This window comes from Buteo buteo, chromosome 9, assembly GCF_964188355.1.
Source record: "Buteo buteo chromosome 9, bButBut1.hap1.1, whole genome shotgun sequence".
Classification (NCBI taxonomy): domain Eukaryota; kingdom Metazoa; phylum Chordata; class Aves; order Accipitriformes; family Accipitridae; genus Buteo; species Buteo buteo.
The window spans coordinates 12,406,836-12,427,415 of record NC_134179.1 but is presented as its reverse complement, the minus strand read 5'-3'; positions in this window follow the sequence as shown (position 1 = coordinate 12,427,415).

Sequence of the window (20,580 nt, the reverse complement as noted above, 5' to 3'; positions counted from 1 at the left end):
AAATTACTGCATTGAACAATAATAAGAGGAATGAATAATCTAGTACATCTATTTAAAATTAAACATATATGAAACTGTTTTTTCCAAATGATCACCAAGGGCTATAGTTTAAAGGCAGGACAGAAAACACGCACAGAATGAAAATGCCGAACAGTAGTTTGCAAGTGGCAGCAGAATTATTTATTCTATTTTTTCTATACATAAGGAATAGAGCTAAATGAACAATGTTTAAGCATGTCAGAATTTCATCAATTTTGCATGAGCATTCACAAATATCCTGGTGGGGGTAATTGCTTGCAAATACATTTAAACTAATGATATGTTATATCCTTACTTGATATAAAACTATTAAAAGATACGTTATTGCATTTGACAATGCCATGAAGCTGGGTCAAAGCTTAATGACAGATTTCTGCATTCGTAAATTAAGATACACTCTGCTGGAAGCAAATATTTTGTAAAAATAAAAGCCATCTACTACGAAAGTTTGATCATTGATCTAAGGTTGCTTTTTGGTTTCTCAAAGCACTGGGCTTACAAAACTAGAGGAAAGGGAGATTCTTTTGCAAAGGCAACTCTGGCTCTTCCCCATGCAGCAGGACTAACGAGGCTTGTCAAAGATACCATGTGGTTTTAACAGTCCAATTGGAGACTTGAGGAATGAAGCTCATGCATCAGCTGGCGAGATTGCTTGGGTTTCCTGTAGGAAGAGCTAGATGGTTTATTTCATCTAAAGTTGAGGGTGCTGGGGTGACTTTTTAGCCTGGGAAGAAATTCAGAAACCAGTACTGATAGCATCAAAAGACTCTGAAGAAGCCAGTTAAATTGAGGTTAGTGCAATATGTTTGTTAAGGTCTGGTCATGTCCTCCCTTGCTCAGATGCCCATCTGAGGCATCCCTGGTTGGTTCAGCGTGGCAGGAGTGTGCCATGAAGCAGCTCTGTGTGCATCAGCTGTTATTTTGTTTTTTTCTTATGCAAGTTTGCGATCAGTGTGGCACTATGCTGGTGACCAATTTCAGTTATTTACTGGAGATTATAGTAAATATGAAATATTTAGGAAATAAAATGTCCACAGGATGCAGCCAGGCAGCCTTCAACAGGCAATGGACAGATCTTGGAGTTGGCCAGACATCTGGGAAATAGCGTGTTGTCCCAGGAGAAGCCATAGGATGTTATGACCATAAGAGAGCTGCTGATAAGCTTTTACTAATGGTTTCTGAGTAGTTTGAGTTCTATGATGATGTGGTTACACAGCTATGTGTTATCTCCATAATTGCAAAGAAAATGTATCCCTTGCAAAGAATTATGCATCCTGCAGAGATGCTGCCACAAGCTGCTGCTCTACGCACAGCAGCAAGTAGGGAGGCAGCAGGAGTAATGATAAATTCTCCTTTACCCCATCCACAGAGCTGTCCCAAACCACTGTGATGGTGGGGTAAGTGAGCCCAGATGGGTCCTGGCCCATGCTCGGGAACTGGCCCCGACCTTGGCGTTGTGGTGGTGGTTTGAGCATCTGCTCCAGGATGTTTTATGTTCCCAGTCACAGCGCTTTTGCTGCAGCCTGCAGTCCTCCACTGCATGGCAATACTGAAATATCCTTTCCCGTCACCTCTTGCGCTCTCTTTCACTCTTTGAATTGCTCCAATTCCTAACATCATTGAGGATTATTATAACCTCCCTTCGTAATGTACTATAAATTTTATTATAAAGCAGAAATTCTTTGGCTTCCAAGCCCCATCTTACAGGGAGACAGTGTGCTGTAGTTCTTCCGCTCGCAGTAATGTGAGCAGAGAGCTAATGAAGGTCTTTATGTAAATTTTCCAGTTATCAGGTAAAATCTTCACATCGAAATCTGTCACGTTATAAAAATTCTTTATGTTATCAAATGCTAATGATAACTCAGAACACAGAGCCCATGGAGGAGCTTTGAAATCCTTCATAAAAACTGCATTCGGCCCCAGCAACTGGAACCTTGAATTTCTACTCCGACTACTCCAGTTTGTAATTAGCATAGTGCAGGCTTCTCTGCCCTCTGAAACCATAATGTTAATTACAAAAATTACACTGTGTTTAAAAGTGCAATTAAGAGACTGTGCTGCACAAAGGGAGCCGTGGAACCTCTTTGCACACTTTGAAGCCAGGTCACAACGCAGCCCATGAAAGAAAGTCCAAGGCTCACTCCCCGCTAAAGGCTTGGGAAGATCATAGGGAGATCTCAGCTGAAATGAGCTCTGGTGGGCTCTGCTGAGCCCTTAATGAATAATACTCTTACTTGGGAGGGAAAGTGGTAAAAGGTGTGTGTGTGTGTGAGAATATTGAACTAATTAAGGACCCGATCCTGCAGGGGTTATTGCATCTGGTTGGGATGAGCGTTGCAGTGGTGAATAAGTGCAGGATCAGGCCCTCAGAGGTCACAGTGCAATCACAGCCGCAACCAGCCTATGATTACTACGGTATTTGCGTGGCACCTGAAAGGAAAAACACCTGTTCCTTTGTGTCTTTACTGTATTGAGGACCTTGGAAAAAAAATTAATTCTTCTGCCCTGATCCTTGGCCGAGGGCTTGTTCTGCCCTGAGGAGCTGGGGTGTCCCCTGTGATTCGGGTGGTGCTGGGGCCAAGCATGGTGGTTCCCAGTCGAGGGAGCCCTCGGTTCTGCCCGTAGATCTTCCGCCCCTTCAGCTCACAAAGGGAGGGAAAGGCAGCTCCTAAGTATTTGTGGAGAGGCAAGAAAAAGGTGGAAAGCTGAACCGCACGCTGCCAACTGTTGCATGAAAGATTTGGAAAAACCATCACAAAAAGAGATTTTTTTTTTTCTTTTCTTAAAACCATTTAATAATATGAACTCTGGTAGTCCCCTCCACCAAAGGTCTTGCAAGTGCCTTGCACAAGGTGTTAATTAATTAATTAAGACCCAGAGCACCCCTCTGTGGTCAGTATCTGCACACCAGCTTATAAATAGAGAAACCGAGGCACGGCTGGTGGCAGGAGGTGGTTTGGGCAGCTGCGCCTAGGGCAGCAGAGCCCACGGGGCACCGTCTCTTCCCTCCGCACCACCAAAGGATTGTTCTTGAGCGTGTGCCTGGCTGAAAGAAATCAGGCAGCTCTGTGGCATTGGCTGGCAGTGGGTGTTCTGAAGCAGGGTGCTGTGGGGAGCAGACACCCAGATCCCGCTGTTGCAGCTCTCTGCCCGTGTTGAGGTCTGAGGCCGCCTGCCACCCTCCGCTGGCACAAACTGGGCACTTGCAGTGACATGTGTGGGACAGGATTAGGCCATGCCGGCGTGTGGAAGGCTATCGGCCCAGGTCTGATACAAACCCTGAGCTGTTACCTTTACGTAGTCTTTCCTTGAATTTTCCAGTAACTTTTCCATATAGTCTCATGTAAAAAAACTTCAATAACTGTTCAATAAATCATCAACCTGACCTTTTCCAGTAAAAATGAGCACTGCCACGGGTGACGCCAAGTGTATGTGTGTGCGTGTGGTGGGGCGCGGGGGAAAGGCAAGGGGGAGCCCAGCTTCACCGAGAAACTTCAGTGCAGCCAGTAGCCTCGGGTTTATTTTGCTTCAGTGCCTGAAAAAAAAAAAAAAACCAAACCACTTTCCTTCTCTTTGCCTTCTACCTGCCCAACTGGTTATAGACCCAGACAGTTTACATATGTGATCCTTCCTATTTAGAAAATTAATGGTGTTTTCTGGCTCCAAATCACAGCTTGTGGTGCTCTGCAGGCGATGAAAAACTTGGCCAGCTTCAGCAGCAAAGCAGCCATTAGAAAATTAACCCTTGGTGGCAAAAGAGCAAAGGTACCCCAGCGAGGTCCACGAGAAGTGGCAGGCTGTAGCTTTCAGGTGTACCTACATATGTTAGCAATGTAAAACCAGCGCAGGCAGTCCCCCCGGAGAATGCCCATCAAGCGTGTTTGTAGCTGGATACTGTGGAGAGGGCATGGCCATATCACTTGGCAGCGAGAGCGACCAATATGCCACGATTTTCATTAGAGCACAAGAGAAGCGCTGAGCAGAGATTATGAATCAGAGATGCTGCTCTTAGCTCTACCTGACTGCAAAGCATTTGGGCATGTGCTCCTTGGTGCTGCCCCAGCTCCCCACCAGTTCAGCATTAGCTATTCACGCATCTCTGTGTCATTTATTGATGGCAGCGGTGGATGGGAGCAAAAATGAGTATTGCAGACCACTTAAAATAAATTTAGGAAAAAAAAAAGTGCTTGTGCATCGCTGCAGACTTCTTTTTGGCTTTGAGACATCAACTGTTTTGAGTCCCGAAAGGCTGCACCCAAAACCCATGGGTTGAGTGAGCGCCGTGCATCGCCCCTGCGGCAGGGAGGGGGGAGCAGTCTGGGGATGCAGTATCTGCTTGTGGGTTTTGCAAAGATCTTGAATTTCTGCAATATGAAAGTTGTCACTCTGAGCTGGGGGTTCAATGGGGCTTCCCAAACTGCCCCAAAGCAGAGAAAAATAAAATAAAATGGAGCATGCAGAAAAGGAATAGCACTGCGGGTCTGAGTGCCCCAACCATTCATGTCTCACATGGTGCATCTCCCAGGTGAGCGGAGCAGTGGGCATGTCTGCACCCAGCACCCTTCCCTGTGCTGCAGGGGTCACTGGGTGAGGTGGCCATAGCAGGGGTTAGGGCTGTGCTGGCTCTAATTTGGAAGCAAATGAGGCAGTTATTTTGAGATGGCCTCAGGACAGGGTGAGTGGGAGGATGCTGCAACGACACCCATGCCACTTTTCCTCCTGGTGAGCCAAGGGGACTCTGACTGGGGTTTTGCAGTGGGGCCTCTGCAATGGCCATTTGTGCTGCGTACGGCTGGGGGTCACGCTGACACCGTCCCCTCGGGAGAGGCTTTGCGGTGCCATTGCACCATGCCAAGTGATGCAAAGGAGTAGAGTCGCCGTTTTGGTTTTGCTCCTGGCTCCCTCCTGCTCGGCAGGAACCGAAACATCTCTGCTCCCCAGCAATTGCCTTTCCCACATGCGTGCTTGCCCCTTGTCCTACAAGAATATTATTTTTCACGGCATGTCTTTAAAACAGAAGAGCTTCAGGGCAGGCTGTGGCTGTTGCTGCCTACCTTTAGCAGAAAGCAAGGTGACAGGACCAGGGATCCTGTACTAGATGCAACAGAAACCAGGTGAGCATCACCTCCGCTACCCCTGGTCCTGTGCATGCTCATCCTGCGATATTAAAGCTGGTTTTAACTTTAGGTTCATGGTACCAGAAACCATAGCCGTTAATTTCACTGCCTCTGAATTTGGGCTGCATGGTGCTCAATGAAATCAGGCTGTCCTCCTTCCTGCCACCACGCTAGCACGTGCCTCCCCAAAACGGAGGGTAAATAATAGCAGAGCATTTGTTACTTGTCTCTAGTTTACTTTGACAAAAACGCCCCAAAATGAAGACTAATGTGATTATAGATGATGCATGTTTCAATTAGCCTTTGTTAACGCTATTAATAAGATTAATAATGTATAGTAAAAATGTCAATAAGCTTATCTCAATAATTTTTGGATCAGCCTTTCGGCTGGTAGCAGGGAGCCCTTCCCTGCGCAGCCTCGCTGGGCTCGGGAGCAAAGTTAGTGCAGTAGGATTTGATTTCCAAAGAGCAGATAGGGCACGTTTCTGCTCTCCCTTTGGCAGCTGCTGCTATAACGCTGCCTATAGACCCAGGGCTTGTGCTCAAAGCGCTGGTAAACTTGGCGCAGCCCAGGACTTTCCAAAGTTGCTGCACAGCAAAACCTCTCGAAAAAGCTCATTTTGTATTACCTGGGCTGGCGTCACTGACCCCGTTATGAACCGAATGATAAATCGTGCGAGAAGCTTGCTTTCCTTCTCTTTTTTAAAACGTGCGACACAGCAGCGACTAGTGTTAATGTATAAAATTAATTGCCCCGGTGAGACATGTCTTCCAAAAAAGTAATAATAGTCAGGATTTAGCCTCACGAATGTGAAAACCCTCTGGTATACTAATAAAATGAAAAGGTTTTGCAAAATAATATCCCAAATAATTGGGTTCCCTCTACCAAAGGACCCCATGTTGTTTCTCTTAAGCAATATAAAAAAAATTTGTGATTATTCCTTTGGACTTAATAAAACATAATTGGAAAAAAAATCTTTAAAGAAAGCATAAGGTAATCGCTTTCACTTTTCCCAATCAAACTGACGTTGCTTTCCCTCTTCCATCCTCCTTGGAAGGTGAAGGAGTCTTTAATGCATTTGGATCATTCAAGAGGCAAAAAAAAAAAGCATGAGAAAAAAGAGCGAACCAGCTTTTTTCTCTTTTTATTTACAAACGGAATCGCAATGTTTATTTGTGGTGCTAATGTACCCACTCACAGCTCCCTTTGGTTTGAAGGGCTGGCTGGTTTGGTGTTGGGGATTGAAAAAAAATTTTTAATTTTTTTTTTTTTAATGACGGTTTTCGAGGGTTTTTGCTTTTGATAATTTTTGGGGTTTTTTTTGTTTTTTTTTTTTAAGGCACATTTGACCGTTCAAACTTTTGAACAGCCCTGGCTTGTAAATCCAGTGCCCGTCGCCCCCTCCTCCCACTCCCCAGAAACTGCATGCTCCTACTGTGCTGCATTCATAATCAAATTAGTGCGCTGTGAATAGGTTAAAAAAACTGTTATCCAGCCGCTGCCACGAAAGATATTTTAGCCCACTCCCCACAAAGCCCTCCCTTCTCCTCTCCCCCCTGCCTTTTTTCCTCTCTACGTGAGACATAAAGACATCCACGCGGACAGAAAGATCTTTACCTTACTTCTCCTCTGCAATCTTAGCCTCTTTATTTATTCCCCCCTCCCCGCAACATTAGAAAACAAAAGTAAATTCTCCCGAAATAAGCTGCTTGCAGGAGAAAAAGGGGCGCGGGGGGGGCGGGAGATAGTGGGGTGGGAAGCCGGTGGGCTGCTGCACGAGAGATGCTATAGGGAGACAGCGCTGGAGATAGTTGTCCCAGCTACGAGATAAAAGCTACATTACATGAAATTAATGGAGGCTGTCTGAGACATACATGAATCACTGTTTCAACACTAAGAAACCAGCACAAAAGAATAAAGAAATCTGAGTACTAACTATATCTTCAAAGGTCTCCTATTTACCCAGCTATACTGGGTACTGACACAAGTGGGGGGAAAATATAAGAAAAAAGCACTGCTGTGATCGAATGAATGAGACCATATGAGCTATATTGGTGCCGTATGCATTCTATTTAGCTGATATCAAACACAGTTTAATGAAAGTTAAATAGTTTCTGAGGAGTGCATGAGCTGGAACAGATTAGATTCCACCGAGGGGTCTGTCAGCATATTGTTGCTCACATGTATTCCCTGCTCAGAGCTGCCACAATTCCAGCACTCCATTAGCAATACACAAAAGACTTATGCAGATAGCGGGCATAAGCACGTACCGCCATGTTGGGAAATAAAAAAAAAAAAACGAGAAGAGGAAAAAAAAAAACCCAGATGAAGGTTTTGTTCAGCACGTTCATCTGAAAATAGATCTCTGTAATTCGAAAGTGATAAGAATAGATGGAGAAAAGGAGAAGTGGGGGCTGTAAGAAAAATAAAATAATAAAAAAAAGGAGAAATACGTGAACTACCTTAAAAGAACAGATATTGCACCAAGTATATAATGAGGTTTTGATCTTTCAGGGGACAATGACATGGGTGAATGCTGTGCCCTTTTGATCTGCAAGTTACATCTGGTCTTAAAGGCACAGCAGTTCCCGTGGCCTCTCCCCCCCAGAAGTTGTAGTGGAAGACGCTTTTTGGAGAAGGCGGGGTGGGGGGAGGAAATCTTCCTACAAAACAACATATCTCAGGCTCCTCCGTCTTATTTTAAGATGCTGAATTCATCCCAGAAATACCGCCGGACAGCCTGTGTGCCTAGTACAATCGCTGTCACTGAAACTAACATGAATTGAGATTAATTTTTATCACTTCAGAGGATTTTTATTCCTTTCCCTGGGAAAAAAAAAAAAGAAAATCCTCCTTCTCAGAGGTGTCTGTTTTAAAATTAGTAGTAGGATAAGGCTGGTGGGGGTATTTAGATATCAGATGGCAATTGCTCAGTGATTATTGCATTTTGATTTAATCTGACAGAACTGATCTTGCACCATGAAATTTGTATTTTCACAGGAAAATAAGAGTTGCCATGCTGGAACAGACCATTTGTCCACCCGGTCCAGCACGCTGTGCTGGCCTGGACCCGTACATGGGGGTAGCAAATGCCTCCCCCTGTGCTTGCACCCTCTGCAGTTATTTATTATTTATCAGGCAGGGGGGAGGCAGGATTTCTCCTTGCTCCTGACTGATAGTCACCTTACACCCTATGGCATCAGGATTTCTTTCCCCTGAAACTTTTTTTTAACCCAGCTAAGTGCAGCCACGAATATTATTTCTGCCCATGGAAATGCTACAAACTCTTTTGGACCGTGCCTGTCGGCAGCAGCGCTCGCCCCAGACATTTCCATCCAGCGGTAGGGACATCGCTCAGGTGCGGGAGGGCAGGCGGTGTGTCGTCGTCCCCCGCCCCATCCTCTCCCCTTCCCTCCCCGCCTGCCTCTGCTCTAGTTTGGTCAAAGAAAAGGGGGCACAAGCGAAAACACGATCATTTGTTCGGGTTTCTTTCTCTGCAGCTGGGAGCCTGCCTTATTAATATTATCTGGGCTGGGAGTGCGCAGTGTTTCCTCAGGCATCTCTTCTGAGTCGTTTTATCATTATTCATAGGGATAAAAATGGCCCAAACCGAGGATGCTGAGGATCCATTTAGGGTTGCCTGTCAGATCCACTAAGGTAATTGGCTCCATTTCTTCATTCCCATTCTAAATTAAAATAATTTTATTAAGTGGTACAGTAGGTGTTTCACCTGTGTCACCAGCTGCCTATTAGAGCCAGAAGGGGCTTTTCCACATTATTTCTGTCTGTTCTTATAACATTATGTCATCGTATTCAGCATTACATGGTGTCAGAGGTTGCGCAGTCTCGTGTACTTAAGCCCAACGGTTACAAAATGTAGGTCCAAGATGCCCTTTTTGGGGAGGCAAAAAGTCAAATACACTTGACCGTTCCATCTTTGCTCACTGTTTCCCAGATACAATCCATGCAGCAGGAAAAATGACCGTATAACTGAGAGCAGGGTCCATGGGGTAAGTGAAAATGTACTACTAACGAAAATGATGAACCAGTGATAGTGGTGAGATTCCCAGCAGCAATATTTGGAGGGCCAGAGCTGGTTTTAAAGCTGTGCTGCCTGCATCTGGGAGGGAAACATGTAAATGGGTCTCTGTCCTGGTTTCAGCTGGGATAGAGTTAACTGTCTTCCTAGTAGCTGGTACAGTGCTATGTTTTGAGTTCAGTATGTGAAGAATGTTGATAACACTGATGTTTTCAGTTGTTGCTCAGTAGTGTTTAGACTATAGTCAAAGATTTTTCAGCTTCTCATGCCCAGCCAGGGCACCTGACCCAAACTGGCCAACAGTGTATTCCATACCATGTGATGTCCCATCTAGTTTAGGAACTGGGAAGGGGGGGGGCAGGGGAATCGCCGCTGGGGGACTGGCTGGGTGTCGGTCCGGCGGGTGGTGAGCAACTGCCCTGCGCATCATTTGTACATTTCAATCCTTTTATTACTACTGCTGTCATTTTATTAGTGTTATCATTATCATTATTAGTTTCTTCTTTTCTGTTCTATTAAACCGTTCTTATCTCAACCCAGGAGTTTTACTTCTTTTCCTGATTTTCTCCCCCATCCCACTGGATGGGGGGGGAGTGAGTGAGCGGCTGCATGGTGCTTAGTTGCTGGCTGGGGTTAAAACACGACAGTCTCTATGGAGGGAAAAACGTGTAACACGACTGGTCCCTGCAGGTAGCAGCTACTGGCGGTCCTGATGCCAGTGCTAATGTGGTGCTAAATAATATGAGGCTGCTAAGCGTATTTACAGTTATTTTTTTCTTCAGAGCAGGATGGTTCTTCCTGGTAGGGATCTGCCTGTGGTCAGTAATCACACTTTAAAGAAGTGGGAACTGAGGTTAAGCTCAAAAGCATGATGGCGGAGGACTTCAGTGTCAAAATAAGGAATTTTACAGCTCCCAGTTTCCTGTTTGGAGCATCCAGCCCTGGCGGTCAGGGACACGGTCTGCGTTTCCAACAGCGGTGTTTGCATCCAGTGTTCGAATACAGTATTAAGCACCTCCAGTCAGTGTCTTGTCAGTGAAAGCACAGGTGGATAAGTATACATTTAAGCATCTGTCTGAATTAGACATCTTGGGGATGGATAGTCGGTGACCTAGATCCCTACATCCTGCTGGGGCAGGGGAAGCAGGAGCAGTTACGGTAGCAGAAGAAACATCAGAGAAACATGCTGATGGATATTTTATTTTAGCCTTCCCATAAACTACTAGCTACCAGTAAGGTGAAAGTTTCCACGAGCAGATAACGTGAGCTGTGCAGTGAGAAAAGGTCACTTTTCCAACGCACAAAGTCATTTCCGTCCAGAAAAAGGTGCAGTTGCACAATAACATTCCTTGTGGTTAGATAGAGAAGGGGGGGGGGGGGGGGGGGAAGGCCTGTTTGTTCAGTTTTCAGGGATCTTGCAACTGTTTTTCTTCAACCTGCAGGTGGCATTAGCACTAAAAATGGATTTTTTTTTCTTTCTTGAAAAGTGTTTAGCAATGAAATGAAGAAAGCTGCAAGGGGATCTGTAGTAGGACTGCGTGCTTGGAGTTAGTCATGCTAACTGCAGATGGCATTTTTGCATGTTTTATAAGGCAAGGATATACAAATGTTTTAGCACCCTGAAATATAATATATTAAGTTTCCGGAAGCAGGCGGGCTGGTAGGACCAGAGGAGCCTGAGCTTACGCTAAATCTGTGCAACTGTGAATGAGTTGTACTGCACTCGGAGCAGTGCTCACTGCCGGTGATGCCAGGCTGACACCTGTCCATCACGGTGTCACCTCCAGCTAGGCAGCACCTTGAGCTGTGAGCTTGTCCCCAGCCTTCAGCGAGGGACAGTTTTGGATGCCCCAAACTGCTGAGGAGCAGTTTATTGCAGGCCCAAGCTGGTTCCTATTAAAAGCGATGGGAGAACTCCCTTATAGCTGAGTGGAGCAGGATCAAACCCTCCTGCACAGTGAGGAGCACTGGGGAAGTGCTGCAGCCTTTGGCTGTTCAGTGTGTTGGGCTCTTTAGCTGTGAAATGGAGAATAATAATAATAATAATAATGATAACACCTGCTTGCCTTCCCTACCTGACATGGGGGGCTGGAAACATTAATTAGTGCTGAAACAGAGCTTAGAATATGAAAGATTACTCCCCCCCCCCCCCCCCGCTTTTTTGTGTGTATGTGTGTCAGGAATGGGAATAAGCTCACTTTTATACTGTAAAATGCATCCCAAACCCCAACACTAATTCCTCTACTTTTCCAAAACACCGACGTGCCCCATGGGGCACAGTCCCAATGCAATTCCTTCCAGCAAGGTCGGAGTCTCAGCTCACCTTGTCCTGGTGAGCTGAAAATGAGCCTTTTATGGCCATAGTCATTCAGATTTGATTTCGTGGCCAGGAAAAGTCCATTTAGGTAGCACGAGAAGAGCAAATCTGGAAGAACGAAGCCCTGCAAAGATGGAGTTGGGTCAGTCCTTATCCTGCTGCCCAACTTTTGGCCCAAGAGCCACAAGGGAACCCAAATAGTGATAAAACCAAGAGCAGACATTGAAATCTCTTGTGACCTTGTGCTGTTTCAGCCATGATTGACCCAGGGTAAATGTCAAGTACCTGAGAGCAAGACACCTACAGGCTTTTTCTGATGAAACCCAGAGTCCGTAGCTGTGAAAGCTGGAGTCGGTCCTCTGCTCTTAAGTTTTCTTTATTTTCCTTAGTTTTCTGCTGCTGTTTGAGCACTCCTTCAACACCCGGACCCCTGACTCCAGCCAGCTGCTATTGTCTGCTCTGAGGCTGGTACTCATGGGCAAAACCCCAGGGCAAGGCTGACTTTGCTAGCAGCTCTATCTATGACAGTTTAGGTGCAATTGCATGCAATCAGCTTAGATTGCAAACCTTCTTTCATTCCCCAAACTAAAAAAACATTGAATGAGCATCATAAAAAAAAGACAGGGGCTACTGGCTGGTACCGAAGACCCCAGGAGAAAGCCAGGAGTGCTGAGAGGGAGAAGATTTGCAGCAAAAGCTTTCTGAAGAGGGAAACTGTGAGTTGAGGGAGAACTGAGGCTACAGAGCTCTCATCAGAGGCTGTGTGGAGGGTTGGGGTTTTTTTTTCCTTTTTTTTCTTTTTAAGCTAACCATTTTGTTATTGGGAAGTGCTAATTTGTGAAAGCAAAACAACTCCAGGCAAAGGGTGTGCTTTGACAAATTTCCCATATTGAGGAGGGGTGGGGAGAAGCATGAAAAAGAGGAGAAAATAAATGTAGAACGATTGCAATGTCATGGGGGGTAAGTGGTACGTTTGAGACAGGGGCTAAATCACTGCTAAATCACTGCAGGCAGAATTGATGTGAGACTGGAGCACACTGAGAACTGGGCAGGGGCATAAACCTAATTGATTTGAGGCTGGAGCAGGGAGTTAATTGGGGGCCAGGGTGGAACAGTAACTAACGCAGCGCTGTGATAGCCAAAAGCATATCTCACTATGCCGGTTGCATCCATTGTCCTGCCCGTGCGGTTAAGCAGTAGTTTAAACTGCAATTTCATTATTTTGGTTGGAGGCCTGTCTCATGTTTGGAGATGGGCTTGAGCATGTTTTGAGTGCTTGCAAGTGCTCTCTGTTGTGATGGACCTCAGGATAGAGATGCCATGCAGCATGGCTCAGCAGTGCTTGTCATCCATAGCGTTGTTTTGGCTGGGGAAGGGGAGGAGCAATTGGCTGCCAGAACAATTATTGCAGTGATCGTGGAAAAATGGGCACTTTCACAGAGAACTTCATTCCTCTCAGAGAAGCAACGTACGTCCCCAAGGAAACCATCTAGACCAGGTCTGCAGTTACTCCTTACAAATGTTTCTTTCTTTTTTTTTTTTTTTTTTTTTTTTTTAAGACTGTTGAATTGAGCACTCAAAATTTGAAAATGCAAAGATGAAGGTTGCCTGGGCAACTGCTTTGCAGTGAATGAGGAAATGATCTTGTGAAACAAACATTAAGTGATCATGTAATTAAAAACTGACTCAAAATTCCATCGTACAAGGAAGGAGCCTAAATTAAAGTTGACCAGGCAACTTCCAGTTTGGCATTTCCTAAATTTTAAGAACTTGACTTAAATCAACTTTTTTTTTATTATTTGCCCTTTTGTATTCAATCTTAGTTTTTTCTGCAGGAAAATTTATGGAATATCAATGTTTTACGGTCAAGCTCACCTCCAGCCACAATCTGACTTTCAGCCCAGGAGCTGTAGATTCCCAGCACAGACACCTACCACTGGGATAGAGGGTGCAACTTTCAGCTGCTGCCTTTTGGGGAATGACTTACAGCTGAAGGAACAGCATGGCTTTTCAGTTTGTTATTATGTACGGTTTTCCACACTGCATCAGATGGGCAGTGAATTTAGTTCAGATGCACCAAAGGAAGATGCAAGAAATTAGTATACAGATGTAGAACAGCCTGTCCACAGGAAGACTTCACCCAAGCCACTAGTAGTAAGAGGTTGTTTTAAACTCTCAAGAATAATTTTTATATCCCTTCCAAACCCTATTTTTTATTTATTTTTTGGCAGTGGCTTTGGTTTTATATTTCACCCTTTCACCATTTCCATTACCCAGTGTGTCAGAGGAATGTGGTGACTCAGTATTCCTGGGGTCTGCTTCAAGCTCTGGGGCAAGAGCATGGTCCAAAACAGTTGTTAGCAATCCGTCACCAACAACACAAGCGAATGCCTTAAAACTGGAACATTAAATGCCCCTTGGTTTTAAGAAAAACTTTTAAGTGATGTCCACTTCTATATAACGTATGAATCTTTCTAAATAATACCTTCCATTTTGTTCCTTTTGCAAAACCACAGTGGCATCTTCCAATGCATTACAGCGTACTTGCCATTTCAAACCTGTATTTAAGACTTTGCATCAGCAAACTCTTAATTCTTCTCGAAACACACACACATTTTTAGCTTACACATTTTTTAGCTTACTAAGTGATAGTTACACAGAGCTCTACCATTCTCTTGCTATTTTCAAGGGCAAGAAATGTCCGTACACGCAGCATGTACTAGGGCCTGGCTTTTATTATTATAATTGTTATTGTACTTAGCTATCTGTCAATGCAGAGCTTCAATTTGACACAAATTATCTCCATAGTGGTGTGTTCCTACTGTGAGATGCTCTTGCAGCTCCCAGCTCCAAGCATGAAGGCAAAAGACCAGTTTTAACCTTCTCCTTTTTGCACCCAGTCTAATTTTGCCTAATGATCTCGCTTTTTTTATTCCTTTTTTTTCTTTCTTTTTTTTTAAATCCCAGGCTATCCAAATATTTCCTAAGAGTTATATCTAGAAATACAGTGATACAATAGGGAAGCTTTAACTTGCATTTACAGAGCTGACTATGGGTTTGGGGCACCTCATTTGTCATCTGCCTTTACAGAGACACTGGGACACTCAAGGTGAGCACTTGCCCACAACTACTTGTTGATTAGGCTGGCTTCCTTCGGTAGCTCTCTTTCCTCCACTCAGTCAGGTCGTCTTTGTCAATGTAGACTCTTGTTTCTTGTAGCGTAGGCTAACAATATGCCTGTGGGTATGAAAACTGCTCTAATATCTAGGTGCCAGTGCATATTCTCAGCTTGTTTTGAATAATGATAGCTGTATGATTTTTTTAATCTTAATGATAGTTGTATGAAATTTTTTTTTCCGTACTCAGTGTTTATGCTGGCAGCAGTGGCAGAAGTTGATGCAGTTTTGGGATAAGGGGGCTGGAAGACCTTGTGAGACTTCTTCCACCTCTGTCACTGTATATGCTGATGAGCACAAATAGTGCCTGTTTCTAAGGAAAGGAGATTCTGTGTCTGTTGAATTCAGCTTTGTACTGCTTTCACTTTTCCAGGATAGGTTGGGAAGTTCATTTGAAGTTCTTCCTTTACTGTGGGACATCCCTGACATTTTCCCATTGACACAGACCAACTGGTGTGATTCAGTGACATTCCGCAGCAATATTTCAGTTGGTTCCCGTTTGTGGTTCCTCACCCAGCCTGCTCCACCATTGTGTCCTTGTCCAGCTCCACTGTTTTGCTGCTACCAGCTAACTCCCAGTCTCCTTGCTTGGCCAGCCACAGTGCCTCTTTTTTATTTTTTTTAAATTCATACAAGTGTTTTTATTTCATGACTTTGCCCAACCAGTCTTACTCTTCCACTCATTATTTAGCACAGGCTCCTCACTGCAGAGTCTGCGTCCACCCAGCAAGACCAGCTGTAACCTGTTTTTCCCATCCCATATTTCAGTTTTGCTTGACCTGTTAACTCATGAATTTCTTTCCATCCTCACAGTCTTCCTCGCATGTCTTCTTCTCCCTCGTTATATGAAGTTGTTTCCTTTTCTGTGTTGCTCAGACCTGGAGATATCCAGGGAAAACCGATTCCCGTTCTTCTCTCCAAGGCCCCTCTTCCAGCAGCTGGAAGCTGCACTTACAGAAGAAGTCTGTTTGGAGTTTGGCAAAGGTATAAGCAGTCTCTTATAATGGGAAGTGTCATACAACCTTAATAATAGACAGTGCTATCAGCCCCACCTATAATATGTATGTGCGTGTGTATAAAAATGAAACCTGAAAACTGAATGAACATGAAAAGGCCTCGACCTACTTTCAAACTGATAGGCATCCTCCCCATCTCTAATGGAAGTAGACAGGACAGGTCTTGTACATCTCTGGCTTCATTTTGCAGAAGTGTGTTACAAGTAGAGAATTATTGTGGAAGGAGTCTTGCAGACAATAAAACCGGGGAAGGTTTTTTTGCAGTATCTCTTTCACATGAATAAAGTGCACGAGCTCTTTGGAATCCCGTCCATGGCAGTTCAGACAGATGTTGACACATACAGTAGCCAAAAGTAGGTCCAAGCCTGGGCCCTCAGGTAGACAGGTCTCTCCCCTAACAGTCTCAGGCTGTACAGTTTCAGGGTCTGCTCTCCAGGTGCAATCCAGAGGAAATTTGGAGGGAGAGAGGGATTCATAGTGTCCTCTATAAGCCCACCATTAGCTTATTAGGAAACTGAGAGCTCTTATTCCTGGAAGCAACATTTTGTGAACTGTCATACTCATTTCCTTCACACGCTGGCACAGATTGCCTGCTTGACCTGAGGGCTGAAGCCATTTACATTTTTGATCTGCTCATCTCTCAGAAACCTCCACAAATTAGAAACACCATAAACCATGTTTGTTGTCACGAGGGCAGAGAAGTCTGAAGCGAGGTCCGGGTGTTGTGTTTGACCTCGGCTGAAATACTGGTTCAAAATAGACCTTCTTTGAAGAGTCTCAGAGTCTCTAAACTTCAAAGCACTGGCTAATGGCTAATTGACTGTAGGTAAGTATTTCTTTACAGGAGAGCTCTTCTGCACCAGAACTCTCAAAACAAGCTTCTCCAGTGTTTTATAGGTGAATGAGAGAACTCAAAAGCTAATATGATCTCCAAAAAGATTTTGAGTTGAAGCTGCATAACTGCAAGACCTTTTCCTTCTGTGTTAAGATTTCTAGTGAGGTTTTACAGGAGGCTGTTGGTCTTTCAGCTGAGAAATGCTATAAGACAGCAAACACCGGAGACTTTATTTCCTTAATCTTTATTCTTCCTCATAGTGTCCGTAGTGTTTGCCAGGGGTGTGCTCTATGTTGTGCTTTTGCAATGAGGACATGTCCATCCTTTCTGCTTTCCTGTGGTCCCAGGCCCCTTAGACGGGCATGGGGGTGGCAGGGGTGGCTCTCTGGCTGGGACCTTGAGAGCTGGCCCACATGCCGTGGCCTCAAAGGGGGCAGAACTGAGAGTGAAACCCTAGAAGCGAGCTGGTAATGCTGCAAGATTGAGTGGTCAAAACCTCTGTATTTTTCTGTGATGAGGCCATTTATAATTTACCCCCATTCCCTCCTGCTGAAAAATTCCTCTAATTCTTCCCATGTGAACGGAGAGCATGAAAGGAGGACTGAAAGTCTCCCCTCTTGCTTTCCCATTCATTTTCTTACACTAAAGCCCTGTGGACTAAGCCTGTTCCAGGTGCAGGAGAGCTTTTCCTGTAATTTGCCCATGGTATTCTTATCAAAAGTGTTACCTCCAAAACTATTTCCTTTTAACGTTAATTATCCTTTGAGCTGGCTCTCACAGCACACAAAAGGGTACAGAGCCTTTGCGGGATTTTTTTTTCCTTTTTTTTTTTTCTTCTTTTTCATTAAGTACCACATGTGCCTCTCTGCATATATAGAGTGGTTCCCCACCACCTTGAAGATATCACAGCATGTACTGTAGGAACCAAAGCTAACAGGTATAAAATGGGTGGTTATTGTTTACTTATGTGCCATAATGTTTCCCATATGACCCAGTGACGAGGCTTGTGGTGTTGGAGGTGTAAAAATTAAATTAAAAGTTTAAAGAAATAATAAAAAAAAAAAGGGACATAAGCTGCTGCTGGGATAACATCTTTTGAGGCTGAATCTTCCCTGCAGGGTTCGGTGTGCCTGTGCGGTCTGGCTCAGCAAAGGGAGATGAGGCTGTGATCAGCCCCACAGGCACAGAGTTTGCTAGCTGAAGGCAGCCTGAGAGGAGTTGGGAGGGGAGAGAGGGGTTAATCTCTTGTACTCTTTACCCAGGGGAATGTTTATCACCTGGAAGGGAAGGTCTCCTTTCCTTCAGTGAGTTAAGTCAGCCTCTGCTTTGTTTGATGCTGCCCATTTGAGGAAAGCTTCTCCCTGACCTTCTGCCAGAGAGACTGATGACAAGGACGGTTTGAACTAACCTTGACATTCACCAGGGTAAATGGCTTTTTTCCACAAGTAGTCAGCAAGCAAGGAGAGCCCGTCAAGAGCTAATGAATCTGTACCTGAAGAAAACTGAACAACAATTGTACTTTTAAAGAAGGAAAGCCTTCCCTGGCTCCATCTGTGCTTGAATGCTGAAGGATTAACTCTTCAGCTCACGCCTGGGTCTTGCCATATTGTCTTTTGGCTGGTGGCGGGGAGGCCACTGGTGGAGACATGGGTAGGGAAAACCTCAGTGGGAAAGGTAACGTGCTCAGCTCTCCGATTGCTGTATTGCTGGATGAAATTGCTGCAGTCCCTGCTCTCCCCGTGGCAGGTGATAACCCTCCTGCAGCCATGCGCTGCCCTTGGCACAGGGTGTCAGCCAAAGGGACTCAAGCAAGGGCTGATAGATGGTTGGGTAACTGCTGCCTACAGGCACTGTACTCCCAAATGCACCTTTAAAGGGGGTTTTAAGGCTGAGTTTCAGTCCTGGGCTTTAGCGAGTGGAGTGATCACTGTGCCTGTCACCAGAGCTGGCTCCAGTCTTGGTGGATGGGGGTATCACACGTGCTGGTTTGTAACAGAGGAAAGAACCCGGCTGCACCTCAGCCTGGGGTTTTCACCGGGGTGTCCCCAGATTATAAAAGCAGAGCCTGCTGTGCCCTTTTCCTGCTTGGGGAAGGAGGTCTCTTTGGCTGCTCGGCTGATATCTGGAAACAATAGAAAGCGTCGGCGATTGCAACATATTTCACTTTTCTCAGTACTGTCCAGATGATGTATTCTTAGTCCTAATTAGGTTGTTCAAAGCCTAGTTTTTGTGAATAAGCCATCATTGTGTGAAGGTTGGCCTGACAGTCCTCTGGCCTGTTCATTCACAAATCTTGCCTGTTGCTTCATTTAGTGTTAACTCATTAGGGGATTCCTCCTGCAGCTGGAGGGAAGGACCAGAGGTGTTGCCCAGATGAATGGAAATCAGGGTACAGTGGATTTCAGCCCACTTTGGCAAACCTCACTATTTCCTGGGAGCTCATGCTCTTGCAAGGAGTTTGCAAGGGGACTGGCTAGTGAAGCGAGAGTCTATTTTTCTGGGATGCTCGGGAAGTGACTGCAGCCAGCTTTTGTCTGGCAGCACTTGGACTCGAGGCACATGGACCGCTTTTCTGAGTCTGCTACTAATTCGTGTGTGCATAACTCCTACTGGCTGGACTAAATTGAGCTCTGTAAAATGTATTTATTAATACTTACTTCCTAGGGCTGTTTATTTAAATGTTTGCAAAAGGCTTTGGAAGGCTAAGCAAGGGGAAGGCACGAGCTCCAGCACTGAATCTTAAGCACTGGCAACGGAGACAGTTGGCAAAAAACAGCGATACATTTTCCTTGGGATAACAAAAGTAGTGCCGATGCCATCTTTGTTGCATGACCATCTTCCAAGGGATGATTTACAAAAAAAACCCCACCAAACCTACAGCGTTTTAAGGAGGGAATGAAACAACACTGGGAAAATAGGCTGGTAAAACAAAATGCAGCTGGGATGTGAGCTGCATGTGTTTGCTTCTGAGATTTCCCCCGGTGGGGCTTTGCCCAGATTTCCCCACTGCATGCAAGTGGCAGGAGCAGAAACAGGAGACATCAGGGATAAACTGGGACTGGAGTTAGTATGCAGTGAGGATCTGCCAGGTTTTGCATCTGCTGATCAAACAGATGAGAGCAAACAGTCCAAGCATGAACCGTCATGCTGGCACGGAGGGAAGGGCTGGTGAGCACCCCTGGGTGATGGCTGGCGTGGGTCCGCTGTAGGCGGATGGGTGCATAACCCTGTGAGAGGCCGGAGACAAAGCCGTGGCGCTGGTGAGGCTCCTGGGGAAAAAGTTGTATACAGTGGAGGAGATAATATTTCATCTCCCTGCAGGTCAGTTGGTTCTCAGCAGAGTGTTCTCTGTTTGAGATTTGAGGATTTGCAGACAGACAAACTCTGCAACCCAGCAAAGGTCAGTCTAAATATCAGACAGATAAACAGCACCTTCGCCGTAAGCAAAACTCCGATTTATGGTGCTCAATTTACTCTTTCCTTTACATGATAAAGTGAAACGCATGCTTCTTCAGAGGACGGCAGCTGAAAAATTTAAAGTAACATAACTTCCTGAAGTGTTTTTAAAGAAATATGCTTTCCTGTAGCCACAGCCTGCTTCCTCTTTAAGGTGTTTTTTTTTTCTGTCTGATTATTTTGCTTTGGAGAATTTCTCCTTCCTGACCCCCCAGCCCTGCAGAAAAATGCGACACCTGCCTTGCAGTCGTTTTTCCAAAACAAGACCTCAGTGAAAGTGAGTCCGTGGGAGCACTGCATTGGCCAAGGGTCATCTAGGAGGTGTTGGACCCTCTTCCTTGACCAAAGCTGTGCTTTAGTGGCTCAACTTGCCTACGGTAAAGCCAACACTGCTGGCATGGTACAGGGCAGCAGAAGTGTCCTCCTGCTGTGTTGGCAGCTCTCTGCAGCCCTGGGGCAACCTCAGGATTCAGCACGGCAGATTTCACACACCACAATCAAGAACCCCGTGAATCACTTGCAATGGGTGCTGTGCACAATTGTCATCCACAGGATCAGACTGAGATAAGGAGGAACAAGGCATA